The sequence below is a fragment of the Python bivittatus genome, unplaced genomic scaffold (assembly GCF_059951505.1).
Source record: "Python bivittatus isolate LINGU-HERP-01145 unplaced genomic scaffold, Pbiv_v1 ctg000850_np1212, whole genome shotgun sequence".
Classification (NCBI taxonomy): Eukaryota; Metazoa; Chordata; class Lepidosauria; order Squamata; family Pythonidae; genus Python; species Python bivittatus.
The window spans coordinates 43,876,937-43,891,373 of NW_028277112.1; the positions used below are offsets into that span (position 1 = coordinate 43,876,937).

Consider the following 14,437-nt stretch of genomic DNA (forward strand, 5'->3'; position numbering starts at 1 on the left):
TCCAGTTTTATACAAAACAATATATCTTGGTGAAGAAATCGTTATGTGCATGCACTTGGTAAAAGTGGGGAAGACATGAAAGAAAACATTTATTGAATACACACACATACACACACATTGTCTCTGTCTCTCTATGGATTTTCAACCTACAGAAAATTCTCTAAATCAGTCAGATTGATGAACTAAGATTTGCATAGTCCTGTCATGAAAAGTCCAACCTATATTGTTTGTATCTTATCTTTTGTTCAAAGAATTCAAGGCAGCGTATATGGTTCTTTTATATTAGGAGAAATAGACCTGAAAATCTAATTATATTGGCCCAGAACAAAAATTTCAAAAACAATTGTGGGGTAACCTAATTTTCTTAAAATAGAAAATAACTTTATAAAAATCTTTAGAACTGAAACTGCTTTCGGGTGGAGGAAGGGATTGATTGATGGGGATGTAATGGAACTTGCTTTTAATTACAGCCTGTAGCCTGTGCAATGGATACAACCTGGCTGGGGAAGTAGACTATTTGGTGGTTCACTGTGATCAGTTCGCAAAGCATTTTGCAGACAAATCACTCACATCTATTTTTATTTGAATAATCATATGAATATGTGTTAGATCAATATCAGTAGATGTATCTTTGGCACCTGGTTGCCCACTTCAAATTAAATAAGATGTGTTTCAAACTGTGCCGTTCCAAACATGGACAGGATTCTTGGCAATATAAACCTAGCTATATTTGTACTCAGTTCATCTGGATAATAAGCATCCAGAATTAGATTAGATTGAACTTTAGACCTTTGGGCACTAAGACAGCTGTGATCAATTCATTGAATGATCTACCCTGGGAACTGGAATAGGGAAGTGCATTTTTTTGGGTTCTGCTGGGTTTTTAATGGATTTTCATTACCGTCAAACATGGCAAACTGCTGGATAATCTTTCAGTAATGGGATTTAAAGGTATAGTTTTATGGTGGCTTCAGTTCTTTCTGGTAGACAGTTCTCAGACTATTGTGCTGAGGGATACTTACTTTACCATTTCCCATTCTGTTTAACATTTATAAGAAATCATCTGTAATTTGGTATCACCAGTATGCGGATAATAGCCAAATCTATTCTCCTTATCTCATTCTAAAGAAATTCTTGAGATCTTGAAGTATGGACTCTATAGGGGCTGACCAGAGAAATATTTTTGATTAGTAGATCTGATCTTGGAATTGGGGCCTGTGGAATGAGCTAACATTTCCTTTGAAAACACATTTTAGAGATTATTCTGGATCCAGCTGATTTCTGTTTTGACCCTGGAATTTCTGTTGTCATGTGACTAGGCATTACTTTGTGTAACTGAGCCTGGTGGCCAATTACAGCCATTGTTGGAGAATGCAGATCTGAGCACTTTGATCCATTCAGGTGGCTTTCAGACTGAGGCTAGACAGCCGCCTGTCTGGGATGCTCAATCTGGATTCCTGCACTAAGCATGCATTTACCCCTGATGACCTAAGTAGCCCTTTCCAATTCTTCCAGTTCTGTGATTCTAGATACATTGTGTGTAGATTATTTCAGTGCATTCTATTCAGAGCTCTTTTTGGAGACTTTTTAAAAATAGAAATTCGTTCAGAATGCTGCAACCTATTTATTAATAGGAATTGTATATGGAGAACATGTAACTCCTTTACTGAAACTGTTTCACGGCTTCCAGTTTGTTTCTGCTTATAATTCAAACTGCTTGTGTTGACCTTTATAGCTCCGAATGATTTAGGACTAGGATATTTAAAGAACAACCTTCTTCCATGTGAAGCTGCTTACCTGTTGGTAACATCGTCAGATCCATATTATATATCCTAAGCTGTCTGTTTGAGACTAGGAAAAGGCCTTTTTTGATTATTATGACTAGCAATCAAAATGGAATTTCCATTTCAAGAAAGCCCCATCTCATTTCCTCATCAATAAACTTCCAGAAATTGGTGGATCTTCCTTTTTAGAAGTGCCATCAATATATAATCTTATGACTGTTTTTATTAAATTGCTTGTATTGTGCAATGTAGTTTCTTTCTGCTGTTTTGCAGTTTTATATTTCTTTGTTTTTATTTTATTGTAAGCCATTTGAAACCTTAGGTGGGATAGAAATGTTTTAAGTAAGTAAATGATGGTATGGCAGACAAATAGATTATGTCAGACTTCTCCAGTATGAATGTTTTTTTTTAATCTGGAGATGCTGGAAGTTGTAGTCCAAGATATTTGAAGGACACTGCATTTGGTTCTCTTATATCAAAGTTTTAGGCTGTGTTTACAATTGCTGTAGGAATGCTGGGATAAAGATAATTAAAATAATTGATTGCACATTTTTTAAAAAATACAATATAGATGTATAGACTAAATATACAATATAGAAATAAGATTGGGTATCTTGTTGAATACAAACTCTGTAGCAGTCTCTAAAAAGAAAGATATCTCAATGTGAAGAAGTGAAAAGAATAAGAGAACTTACTGTAAATCTTTCCTAAGGTTTGAAAAGGCTTAATATAAACTACTGCCAAAAACATAATTGTTTCTGTTTCATTCCCTATCTTGTAGTTTGTAGCCTTGGAAGAGGTGCAGTCATATGAAAAAGAAAGTACACCCTCTTTGAGTTCGATGGTTTTACATATCAGGACATAATAAAAATCATCTGGTCCTTAGCAGTTCTCAAAAGTAGGTAAATACAACCTCAGATGAACAACAACACATGACATATTACAGCATGTCATCATTTATTTTAGAAAAAGAAAGCCAAAATGGAGAAGCCATGTGTGAAAAACTAAGTACACCCTTACTGCTTCCATAGGTATGAAGAGGCTAAGTAGCAGTCAGGTGCTGCTAATCAAATGCCCTTGATCAATTGATCATCAGCAAGTGTGACTACCTCCATAAAAGCTGAAGTTTTTAGGAGTTTGCTGGTTTTGAGCATTGAGGTGTGTGTTAACACAATGCCAAAGAGTGAAGACATCAGCAATGATCTTAGGGAAGCAATTGTTGCTGCCCATCAATCTGGGAAGGGTTATAAGGCCATTTCCAAACAATTTAAAGTCCATCATTCTCCAGTGAGGAAGATTATTCACAAGTGGAAAACATTCAAGACAGTTGCCAATCTTCCCAGGAGTGGATGTCGCAGCAAATTCACCCCAAGGTCAGACTGTGCAATGCTCAGAGAAATTGCAAAAAATCCAAGAGTTACATCTCAGACTCTACAGGCCTCAGTTAGCATGTTAAATGTTAAAGTTCATGACAGTACAATTAGAAAAAGACTGAACAAGTATGGTTTGTTTGGAAGGGTTGCCAGGAGAAAGCCTCTTCTCTCTAAAAAGAGCATGGCAGCACGGCTTAGGTTTGCAAAGTTGCATCTGAACAAATCACAAGACTTTTGGAACACTGTCCTTTGGACAGACGAGACCAAAGTGGAGATGTTTGGCCATAATGCACAGCACCACATTTGGCGAAAACCAAACACAGCATATCAGCACAAACATCTCATACCAACCGTCAAGCACGGTGGTGGAGGGTTGATGATTTGGGCTTGTTTTGCAGCCACAGGACCTGGGCACCTTGCAGTCATTGAGTCGACCATGAACTCCTCTGTATACCAAAGTACAGTGGTACCTTGAGTTACGAACGCCCCTCCTTACGAATTTTTCAAGATACAACCAGCTCCAGCCCCAAAAATTTACCTCGACTTGCGAACTCCGCCTCGAGTTACGAACCGGATCCGTGGCCATTTTCCCTGCTGCCATGCGGTCGCTGCTTCCTGTGGGCGAGATCGCGGTAGCAAGGAGACGTTCGGTGAGGCTTGTGGTGTGTTTTGTGGCGTTTGGAAGGTTTTTGTGGCGTTTGGAAGGTTTTTGAGGTTTAAAAACAAAATGCATATGTTTCAGAACTGTTTAGCCGTATTTACATTGAACCTTATGGGGGAAATTTACCTCGGGGTGCGACCAAATTTGGAGGGCGGATTAGCTGTATTTACATTGAACCTTATGGGGAAATTTGCCTCGTCGTGCGACCAAATTCGGAGGGCGGAACAGATTAACCGTATTTACATTGAACCTTATGGGAAAATTTACCTCGAGTTGCAACCAACTCGAGTTGCAACCAGAGTCACTGAACGGATTAAGTTTGTAACTAGAGGTACCACTGTATTCTAGAGTCAAATGTGAGGCCATCTGTCCGACAGCTAAAGCTTGGTGGACACTGGATGATGCAACAGGACAATGATCCCAAGCACACCAGCAAATCTACAACAGAATGGCTGAAAAAGAAAAGAATCAAGGTGTTGCAATGGCCCAGTCAAAAGTCCAGACCTCAACCCGATTAAAATGCTGTGGCGGAACCTCAAGAGAGCTGGGCATAAACAAATGCCTGCAAACCTCAATGAACTGAAGCAATGTTGTAAAGAGGAATGGGCCAAAATTCCTCCACAACGATGTGAGAGACTGATAAAGTCATACAAAAAACGATTACTTCAAATTATTGCTGCTGAAGGTGGTTCTACAAGCTATTGAATCATAAGGTGTACTTAATTTTTCACACAGGGCTTCTCCATTTTGGCTTTCTTTTTCTAAAATAAATGATGACATGGTGTAATATGTCATGCGTTGTTGTTCATCCGAGGTTGTATTTACCTACTTTGGAGAACTGCTAAGGACCAGATGATGTATATTATGTCCTGATACGTAAAACCATAGAACTCAAAGAGGGTGTACTTGCTCTTTTTCACACGACTGTACTTGAAAAATAACTAAGTCTAATTGTAGAAGAGCTACAGTTTTCTCACAATAGTTATGTGAGGGCTGAAGCCAGAAAGCACAGAAACAGAGCCCCAAATCAGCCAAGAATGTTTGATAACATATCAAACAAAGTCTTCCACATCTAAGAACAAGAAATGAGCAGCAAGAAGTTTGTTACCATGTATTGGTGGGAGAAAGAGATACAAGATTTAAAACTGCAGGCTGTTGTAAATAGAAAACTTGATTGTTTGAGTCTGGAGTGGCCATTTTTATTGGGGCTTCCTGTATCTACAATAAAAACAGCTTATATATCCAAACTAAGTCTGTTGCTTCTAAGTATGAATTTGACTTTGAAGAGAAAGTTTAATTGCCAAATTGAGTACAAAGGTCTAACAGGTATTATGCTTTCTAAAGAAAAATAGAGCAAGTTGTTTAGTGTCTATTTTCCTCTTATGTATGATACCTCTGTGTTATTTGGAGATATGGAAGCAATAATTAAAAAATTACATCAAATTTTTAGGTACTATATGCTTGCTGTAAGTATATATTAAGCCACTAAATAGGAACAGTATTTCTGAACTGTTTGATTATGTGCCATCAAGTTGGTGTTGACTCTTAGTGACCACAAAGATTTTTCTCTATGACATCTGTCCCTAACCTGGTCTTTCGGGTCTTCCAATGGTGCACTGTAACTGAGTCCATCCACCTTGCTGCTGGTGGTCCTCTTCTCGTCTTTCACCTTTTTCAGCATTAGAGCTTTTTCCAAAGATTTATACACATTTATACACAGTGGCTTTATTTGTATTGCATATATAAATGCATACTGTATTAGCTTTTGTTCCTCTCCCCATATCTCATTTGCTGGCTTTTATTTTATATTTTGTTTGTATTCTGCAAGCTGAAATAAAAAAAGTTGGAAAAATAATAGAAGTGTCAAGGATGCTGGCAAAAGTATTCCTTTTAATGTTTTCAAACTTGTTTTTCAGAAGCTGTGAGGTATTGAGCATGCAGTTTGTCATTTTCTGTTATTTTATTTTGTTTTCTGTTATTTCATTTAATTTTTATTTTATTTAAGGTATCTGAAACTTGGTTTTTATGCAGATGCATTCTAGGAAAAGGAACTCCCTAGTTTTCCATTTAAGCATTTCAAATAGTTATGTAACCTTGTACCACTAGGGAGCAGTCTATACTAAACTGGAGTTCTAATTAATAGACCTCTGTGAAAATATGAATAGAGGGAATCAGGCTATGATCTCTTGTGGCTTGGAGTGATAGAACTGGAAACATGCTGCACACTGATAAGCCAGCCTACACCTACCAGGTGACAGCTGAACTGCTGGTTATTGCCACAGCACACCTGCTAAACTGTCATCAGTGAGGATGAGTGACAAGATAAATTTGGGAATTACTGGCACAGAAAATGTTTATACTTATATGCACTCACATCATATTCTTAAAAATAAAACAATCCAATCACAATCTCAGCATGAGTATATGTATGTTGTGCATAATCCCATCTATATTGCTTATGCTTAGATATAGTATGCAATTGCTACCTTTAATAGGGGTATAAGAAAACAAGAATTTATATAAAACAGCTTTACAGTCCCTTCTTTTGGGGTAAGCTAAGCTAGGTGCTAGGATCTTTGACAGTATATTATGAACATATAGGCTTATCAGCCTCAATCAGGATTCTCTCTGTCTGGCCTCCTTTGAATTACTGTGGGCATAGGGCCTACAAGATTCTAGCCCTAGGGTGACATGGTTGCCAGCAAAAGGTAATACCACTATGGTGATTGTATGGCTGTGGGTATAAAGAGGAGATCATATTTTGTTGGGCAAAGCAATATATGACTGATTGTACTGGGGCCTGATGTGAAGGACTGTGGTTGGGAAATGAGGGAACAAGAAATGGTTAGAATATAATCAGTGAGGTTATTGCTACCAAGAAGTTAACTTGGCCACCCAGGAAAAAGAGGAAAACTTCAACCTGCCTGTTACAGGGAAAGGAGAACTGTACACTGGCTTTCTTACTTCCTTTCATGTTGCAGTGTGATCAAGGAATTCATTGTTGTTGTTCAGTCGTTAAGTCGTGTCCGACTCTTCGTGACCCCATGAACCATATCGCGCCAGGCCTTCCTGTCCTTCACTGCCTCCCTGAGTTTGCTCAGTCTCATGCTCATTGCTTCAGTGATGCTATCTAACCATCTCATCCTCTGCCACTCCCTTTTCCTTTTGCCTTCAATCTTTCCCAGCATTGGGGTCTTTTCCAAAGAATCCTCTCTTTGCATTAAGTGACCAAAGTATCTGAGCTTGAGTTTCATTATCAATCCTTCCAATAAGCAGTCAGGGTTGATTTCCTTTAAGATTGACTGGTTTGACCTCCTAGCAGTCCAGGGGACTCTTAAGAGTCTTCTCCAGCACCACAGTTCAAAGGCATCAATTCTTCAGCGCTCAGCCTTCTTTATGGTCCACCTCTCACAGCCATACATTACTACTGGGAAAACCACAGCTTTGACTATGCGGATCTTTGTCGGCAAGGTGATGTCTCTGCTTTTTAATATGCTGTCTAGGTTTGCAATAGCTTTCCTCCCAAGGAGCAGCGTCTCTTAATTTCATGGCTGCAGTCTCCATCTGTGGTGATCTTGGAGCCCAAATAAATGAAGTCTGTTACTGCTTCCATTTCTACCTCTTCTATTTGCCAGGAATTAATAGGTCCATATGCCATGATCTTAGTTTTTTTAATGTTGAGTTTCAAGCCAGCTTTTGCACTCTCTTCTTTCACCCTCATCAAGAGGCTTTTTAGTTCTTCTTTACTTTCTGCTGTAAGGGTGGTATTGTCTGTATATCTGAGGTTGTTGATGTTTCTCCCTGCAATTTTAATTCCACCTTGTGATTCTTCCAACTTGGCATTTCTCATGATGTACTCTGCATATTAGTTAAATAAGCAGGGTGACAATATACAGTCTTGTTGTACTCCTTTCCCTATTTTGAACCAGTCAGTTGTTCCGTGACCAGTTCTAACTGTTGTTTCTTGGCCTGCATACAGATTTCTCAGGAGATAGGTAAAATGGTCTGGTACCCCATCTCTTTAAGAATTTGCCACAGTTTGTTGTGATCCACACAATCGAAGGCTTTTGCATAGTCAATGAAGCAGAAGTAGATATTTTTCTGGAACTCTCGTGCTTTCTCCATGATCCAGCGAATGTTGGCAATTTGATCTCTATTTCCTCTGCCTCTTTGAAAGCCAGCTTGTACATCCGGTAGTTCTCGGTTCACATATTGCTGAAGCCTAGCTTGTAGGATTTTGAGCATAACCTTGCTAGCATGTGAATGAGTGCAATTGTGTGATAGTTTTAGCATTTTTGGCATTGCCCTTCTTTGGAATTGGAATGTAAACTGACCTTTTCCAATCCCGTGGCCACTGTTGCATTTTCCAAACTTGCTGGCATATTGCGTGCAGCACTTTAACAGCATCATCTTAGTATTTTAAATAATTCAGCTGGAATACTGTCATCTTCGCTGGCTTTGTTGTTAGTAATGCTTCCTAAGGCCCACTTGACTTCACTCTCTAGGATGTCCAGCTCAAGGTCAGTGATCAGACCAGCATGGACATTAGGGACATTAAGATCTTTCTTGTATAGTTCTTCTGTGTATTCTTGCCACCTCTTCTTAATTTCTTCTGCTTCTGTTAGGTCCTTACCTTTTTTGTCCTTTATCATGCCCATCTTCGCACTAAATATTCCTTTGATATCTCCAATTTTCTTGAAGAGATCTCTAGTCTTCCCCATTCTATTGTTTTCCTCAGTTTCTTTGCATTGTTCATTTAAGAAGGCCTTCTCATCTCTCCTTGCTATTCTCTGGAAATCTGCATTCAGTTGCTTATATCTTTCCCTTTCACCCTTGCTTTTCACATTCCTTCTTTCCACAGCTATTTGTAAAGCCTCATCAGACAGCCATTTTGCTTTCTTGCATTTCTTTTTCTTTGGGATGGTTTTAGTTGCTGCCTCCTGTACAATGTTATGGACCTCTGTCCATAGTTCTTCAGGCACTCTGTATCAAATCTAATCCCCTAAATCTATTCATCACCTTCACTGTGTACTCACAAGGAATATGATCTAAGTCATACCTGAGTGGTTTAGTGGTTTCCCCTATGTTCTACAATTTAAGCCTAAATTTTGCAGTAAGAAGCTCATGATCTGAGCCATAGTCAGCTCCTGGTCTTGTTTTTGCTGTCTGTATAGAGCTTCTCCATCTTTGGCTGCAAAGTATATAATCAATCTGGTTTCAGTATTTTTTTTTTTAATAAATTTTTTAATTTTTACAACAAACACAAACAAACAATAACATAAAAAGCATAAAAAACCATCTTCCATTTTAAACCGTGTGTCAGCCAGTTACCGATCATTTGTGCCATCCTTTCATAATCTTCACTCATCATTTATATAGAATCTCATGTCATCTATCCAACACATATTTATATATTTATCAGTTATCAGTTATTATTCATTTGTTACTAGTCTATAACACCAGCTTTCATAATAAGATTTATATCATTTTTATCCATTGATTATATATATATATATATATATATATATATATATATATATAATAATTTATATCAGTTTGTCAAGTTTCTATTATATAATTTGCTGATCTATTACATTACTATATCTTTTCATCCAACCATTGATAAAACAAATCCCATATCATATAGAATTGTTTATCTTCTTGCTCTCTAATTTCAAATGTTAATTTACTCATCTCTGCACATTCCATAATTTTCTTAATGACTTCCTCCTGCATAGGTACTTTTTCATTTTTCCAGTTTTTAGCAAATACAATTCTAGCCGCTGTCAGAACATTTACAATCAAATATTTCAGTTCTTTACTATATGTTTCAGGTATAATTCCTAATAGGAATGTCTCTGGTTTAAAGTCTATATGTTGTTTTATCATTTTTTCCAACCATGTGTGGATTTTAATGCAATATCTTTTAGCTTCTGGGCATGTCCACCACATATGGTAGTATGTACCGGGCTTCTGATGACACTTCCAACATTTATCAGACTTGTTCTTGTACATTCTCGCAATCCTTGCTGGAGGTAAATGCCACCTGTAAAACATCTTATACAAGTTTTCTTTATATGCAGTTGACATTGTCATTTTATAGTTTTGAGACCATAATTTTTGCCACTTCTCTAAATCAATTCTGTATCCAAAATTTTCCCCCCATGCAATCATTGTATCTTTAACCTGTTCTTCCTCCATCTTAAATTCTAGTAAATGTCCATAAAGTTTTTAATCACCTTTTCATCAGTACCCATCAAAATTTTATCTAAAACAGTCAGCTCATCATAGATACCTTCTGCTTTAAAATCTTTATCGAATCTAGATTGTATTTGCAAATATGAGAACCAGTTCATTTTTATACCTTGTTCTTCCAACGCTTGCATAGTTTTAAGTTCACCCTTTTCATTCAATATCTCAGTATATCTAACTGTTTGTTCCTTTTTATATGTTATTGAATAAGAAAAGGCTTCAATAGTGGATATCCATCGTGGAACTTTTAAATAATATTGTCTTCTTGTCTTCTCCCAGTTTAAAAACAATGCCTCTCGAATATAGTGCCTTCTAAAGTAGCCCTGTGTTTTCGTTCCCTTATACCATAAGAAAGCATGCCAGCCCAACAACAGGTCATGTCCCTCTAAGGTCAATAGTCTATTATTTCTTAAAGTTATCCAGTCCTTTACCCACATCAGATTTGTCACCTGGTAGTATAATTCCCAGTTAGGCAAGGCAAACCCACCTCTTACTCTTGCATCTTGTAGTAATTTAAGCTTTATTCTTGCCTTTTTACCCTGCCAGATGTATTTCAATACAATTTTATTTAAATCATCAAAAAACTCTTTCCCTAAACGAATTGGAATTGTCTGGAATAGATATAACATTCTAGGCAATATATTCATCTTAATAGTGGATATTCTCCCAATCATTGATAATTGTAAAAATCTGGTTTCAGTATTGACCATCTGGTGATGTCCATGTGTAGAGTCGTCTCTTGTGTTGTTGGAAAAGAGTGTTTGCTATGACTAGCTTGTTCTCTTGACAGAACTCTATTAGCCTTTGCCCTGCTTCATTTTGTACTCCAAGGCCAAACTTGCCTGTTATTCCGATTATTCCTTGACTTCCTACTTTAGCATTCCAATCCCCTATGATGAAAAGGACATCTTTTTTTGGTGCTAGTTCTAGAAGGTGTTGTAGGTCTTCATAGAACCGGTCAACTTCAGCTTCTTTGGCATAAGTGGTTGGGGCATAGACTTGGATTACTGTGTTGTTGAATGGTTTGCCTTGGATTCGCACCGAGATCATTCTGTCGTTTTTGAGGTTGTACCCCATTACTGCCTTTCCCACTCTCTTATTGACTATGAGTGCAACTCCATTTCTTCTAAGGGTTTCTGTAGTAGATATAATGGTCACCTGAATTAAATTCACCCATTCCCGTCCATTTTAATTCGCTGATTCCCAAGATGTTGATGTTCAATCTTCTCATCTCATGTTTGACCACATCCAGCTTGCCTTGGTTCATAGATCTTACATTCCAGGTTCCTATACAATATTGTTCTTTACAGCATCGGACCTTCTTTTTGCTTCCAGATACATCCACAGCTGAACGTCCTTTCGGCTTTGGCCTAGCCGCTTCACTCTTTCTGGAGCTACTTGGAATTGCCCTTCGCTCTTCCCCAGTAGCATATTGGACACCTTCCGACCTGAGGGGCTCATTTTCTGGCGTCACATCTTTTAGCCTTTTGACATTGTCCATGGGATTTTCTTGGCAAGGATACTGGAGTGGGTTGCCATTTCCTTCTCCAGTGGACCACCTTTTGACAGAACTCTCTGTTATGACCTGTCCATCTTGGGTGGCCCTGCACAGCATAGCTCATGGCTTCACTGAGTTACGCAAGCCCCTTCGCCATGACAAGGCAGTGATCCATGAAGGGGAGGAATTCATAGAGAGAGGGAATCAGTTCCTTCTAGCCTAATGTATGCTGGTAAGGCATCTCAAATAAAAATAAAGAAGCTGACCTAGAATGTATCACAGAAATGTCCTAGATAAACATGGGGATCATGGACCTGTTTGTCATGGGCTAGGCTGACTCCTCTATGTCAGAAGCTGAAGAGCCTGATCGATCAGGTTGTCAGCCCCAGGAGTCAGCAATAATCTGAGGCAATCTGAATCTGACTCAGCAAAAAATCAGCAGGAGCAGGTGTCAGAGGAGTCAGGTGATGAGGGGCCACATCCTGGCAGAGCATCCAACTCTAGGATGCATTAGCAGCTGTAGAGAGCTGAGCAGAGAAGAAAGACATTAACACATATAATGGAACCATACTTACATCTGGCCTATTTTAAAACAGCTGCCAGCAAATCATTAACTTTGGATCGGCGTTCTTATGTCTTTGCTTCCTTTCTGCTCTTTGACTCAGACTGACTGACTGACCATGCTCTCTGGTGTTTCCCTGAATGTGTGCTCTGTTTGTCTTCTATTGCTTGACTCTAAACAAAACTCTAAACTACCATGATGAAAATTCTCAGTCATCCAGGTGGAATTGCCTGGAGGTTGAGTCATGGCAACTGGACTTTTCTTTTGGTTTGATACATTTTGCTGCTTGTTCAAGCAGCTTCTTCAGTCTATAAAGTTGGTTAGGGTCCCCCCAACCAACTTTATAGACTGAAGAAGCTGCTTCGACAAGCAGCAAAACGTATCAAACCAAAAGAAAAGTCCAGTTGCCATGACTCAACCTCCAGACAATACCATGATGTACCCAGCTCTATCTTGTTTCCCTATATTTTTGGGGCATGCATGTGTCTGCACAGCCAGCTCTCTGCCTGCCTTTGTAAGTAACTGCAGTACTACTAGTCAGTAAATCACTTGTAAATTGATCCGGTATGTTTGTTCAGCCTGAAATAGAACACTGGTCCAATTAACATATGGCCTCAGGCATATAAGGCATATTTTAGATCTGGTGTTCTGTTTGGGTAATCTGAGACTGCAGGTAATCAGTGTAATTTATCCATAGCCTGATCCTTTGCTGGTTACTTGTGATCTGATTAAAATGGCTCACCCTAGGTATGTGATGGGTCCAATTTTCTTCTCAATGGACCTGGAATTTTGCTGCCTCCTATCGGCAACGGTCTTCCCTTTTGCAGACTCGAGTCTGTTTCATCAGGGAGTTGAAGGTGATAAAAGAGAAGGGCTGAGAGTTTGAGTGTGAATGGAGCAATTCCATGGCGATAAGAAGTAGTAAAGAATGTTTCCTTCCCTCTCTGGACAGAGAATCGGCCATCACTGTTTTGGGGTTTTTCTGTATTAAGCTGCTGGATGAGCTGGAACAGAGTAGTCAGTCACTAGCTGTATCATTCTTTATAGATAAAACTGTTCAGATATGCCTTGAGTTGGTTTTTAATATTGTGGCAACCACTTGTCTTGTTATTTTGGATACCTTTAAATTGGTAGATCTTAAGCAGCCAAAGTGCCTTGGACTCGTGAGAGATACTGTTTGTTTGCTTGGCTCTTGCATCTTAATATTGCCCCACAATTAAAGGGAGTAATTAATGCTTCCTTGTAGGAGGCGTATATCCCTCCCTGCCTATAGGAGTCAGTGATAAGGCCAATGTTAAAGAAACCTTCCCTTGACTTGAAAGAGTTTGGAAATCAGTCTTAAATGTACCGCTTCTGGCTGAGGTAATTGAGAATTTGCAGTTTTAACCGGAAGTTGATACAGCTTATCTGGATCCATTTCAGTTAGGCTCTTCAACAGGATATAAAGCTCAGACTGTTTTGATTATCTTGATGGTTAAACTATTTTGGAAGGTAGAAGAGTGTTCCTATTTTCTTTGATCTCATGGTAGGTTTTAAGATGCCATCAGTATATTGATACTGCTGAGTTCTACTCCTTGCCGTTTAACTTTGAGGAAGCAGCTGGCTCCTTTGGGATGTTTTATAATGGACTGAATGAGGATGAAGTTAAATTCTGACAAGATAAAGAAGATGTTGGTTGGTAGAGAAATAGTCTCAGGCACTGAAGTTCAGCCTGCTCTTGATGAGATTACATTCCCCCTGAAAGAGCAAACCTGCAGTTTATAGATGCTTCTGGTCTCTGGTCTCCCTAATGGCAGTAGTGGCAAGGAGCACATTTGTACAGTTATACCTAGTATATCAACTGTGTTCCTGAGCTGGGCATCAATAGTTACCCATAACTTTCTTATACCCCATCCTAACATGTCCTCTTTATGAGGCTATCCTTAAAATGTATCTGATTCAAAATGCAGCAGGTTGGCTGCTGACTGTTAAAAAATTCTGGAAACATATTGGTCTAAACCCAAATGAAAATTGTCACTGTTTGCCAGTTGTTTTCCAGACACAATATAAAGTGTTGTATTTTATCTTGAAAATTATAAAAAACTTGAGACTTGACTATCTGAGGGGCCACTTTTAAAATATCTTTACCTGAATAGTTAGATCAGCAGGAGATGCTCTCTTAAACATGTTATTCTTTTTCAAGGTTTGCTTGTTGGGCTCACTGGAAAGAAACTTTTCTGGTGGTGTTTCTAAGCCATGGAATGCACTGTATTAGCAGATCTCATTTTCTGCTTTTAGGAAAGGAATCAATGGTTTCTTTTACAGCCA

The 14,437-nt window shown here is 38.6% G+C and overlaps 1 protein-coding gene across 7 annotated transcripts in view; it reads left to right on the forward strand.

Moving 5' to 3' along the window:
• Positions 1 to 14,437, forward strand: part of KDM4C (lysine demethylase 4C) — a 254,503-nt gene that overhangs the window by 55,071 nt on the left and 184,995 nt on the right. The window lies entirely within an intron of this gene.